This window comes from Dermacentor andersoni, chromosome 5, assembly GCF_023375885.2.
Source record: "Dermacentor andersoni chromosome 5, qqDerAnde1_hic_scaffold, whole genome shotgun sequence".
NCBI classification, from domain to species: Eukaryota; Metazoa; Arthropoda; class Arachnida; order Ixodida; family Ixodidae; genus Dermacentor; species Dermacentor andersoni.
The window spans coordinates 149,364,379-149,366,168 of record NC_092818.1 but is presented as its reverse complement, the minus strand read 5'-3'; the positions used below and the strand labels follow the sequence as shown (position 1 = coordinate 149,366,168).

The window sequence follows — 1,790 nt, the reverse complement described above, 5'->3', positions numbered from 1 at the left end:
AACTCCAGTGCACGCCGAGTTGACAAGAATATGTACTACAAAAAAAGTCAATGTTTACAACTGTACAATGTTATCCACACAGGGGAAATATTCCCAATGGAAAAGAACACCTTCGTCATTTTATTAAGTTCCAGTGAACATTGTATATACAGCAAGTAAATGTTATAGAAAAGTACAAGAGGATGCAAGCAGCGAAATATACACAGGGCAGTGAAAAGTGAAGTACAAAAGTAACGGTGATGAAACGGTGATCAAGACTTAACATCGCAGGCACGTGCGGTGGTGGCGTCCGATCAATGTCCAATCTTGCTGAAGGGAGGTTCAGCGTCTGCTTTGCTTGGCAATGTAGTGGTACTCCGCTTTACCGCTAACATGAAGAATGACTGTAGACAGGTTTTTAAAAATAATCTTTGTGCCATGCCACCACTACATTTCAAAGGATAAGCTGATATGCATGATGCTCACAAGCTAATGGAAATGTTGTATTGCCTTTAATTCATGCCATATGCCTTTTGTAACGGTACGCTGATGCTTCGCATTAGCCATGATGAATAATGATGAATACAAGGAAGATATGCCAACAGAGACCCCTTCGATTGTAAAAGCTGACGAGGCAAGGGCCACCGACAAATAGACCACTGGACGCCCTTCAATTAAGGGGAACGCCCAGAGCCAAAGTTGGAAGGATTTTGGAAAAGATTGGCAACCGTCACTGCGGAACCATCAACGAGCTTTCTGAATTCACAGATAAGACGAGGCCATCCACCAAGAATTCCATGGAAGTAGTGAGGACGCACCCAGCTAAAGATATGACAACAACCAGATGAAGTGATCGAAGTCGCACGCGCGTGCAATAGACAACATACAGGACACACACACACACACACACACACACACACACACACACACACATCCATGCTCATACGCGCGCGGCACTTCACAATACGAACCAGCATCAGCGTACCATTACGAGAGCACAGGATGTGAATTAACGCGCACCAACCTCCATACTGACTGAGCAGTGTACCACAGATGAGCCAGCATGTCACCTGGAATTGTTTCGGTCCGCTCGTCAAACAGTCAGGGACCCTCAATACGAGTCTGTATCGAACGGCCATGATACAGCTACCGGGCGGAAAGAACTACCACAAGGACGTCGTGATCGATGTTCGCGTCACGAATCCGTAGTTGTGCAGCGTCATCGAGGCAGCACGGAGCAGGCAGAGAGGGACTTTTCCTGCAGCTCAACGTCAGCGGGCGTATCAATGTGACGAACTATCTCGTGAGCAAGGCTTGCCACACTACGGTGAGCACTGGACGTCATGGCCTACTACGCAGGCGGAACAAATCTTGAGGGGCGGCGGATGTCAAGACAAGGGTTGCAGACTGAAACGACAAAAAAAAAGCATGCTAATTAGCCGTGAGCACACCGCCGCAGCACGGGTCGGAAGAATTCTGATTTACCTACACGCAGTCGACGTACTGCAGGGCGGGTCGTCCAGGATTCTTTACTTGCCAGGAAACCAGTAGCTGGGTAGCTGGAGGAGAAGTGCACAGGCGGTCAGCCACGGGACGACAAGCACTGAACGTCAACGGTCCGGGACACTGCTGGGCGAAGGGACGTTGCTGGAGTGCGCTGGAAGCGGAGGCCTAGGGTGCGTACCTGAAACTAAAGAAACCGGGCAGCTTTTCAAATTCGGAATGTAACCAGAAAGTGGGTACTCACCATGACAAGCGTCATCGCACCAGCCGGGGGAGAAGAACTCGTCAAACATGCTCCGTGTGTCCAG

General features: G+C 49.2%; 1 long non-coding RNA gene across 1 annotated transcript; it reads right to left on the bottom strand.

Annotated features, from left to right (window-relative positions):
- LOC129385107 (uncharacterized) lies at positions 1 to 1,790 on the bottom strand. Its single transcript, XR_008612664.1, has 3 exons — positions 1,727 to 1,790; positions 1,465 to 1,669; positions 1 to 1,386 (listed from the first exon to the last, which is right to left on the bottom strand). It is a non-coding gene; the product is annotated as an uncharacterized lncRNA (long non-coding RNA).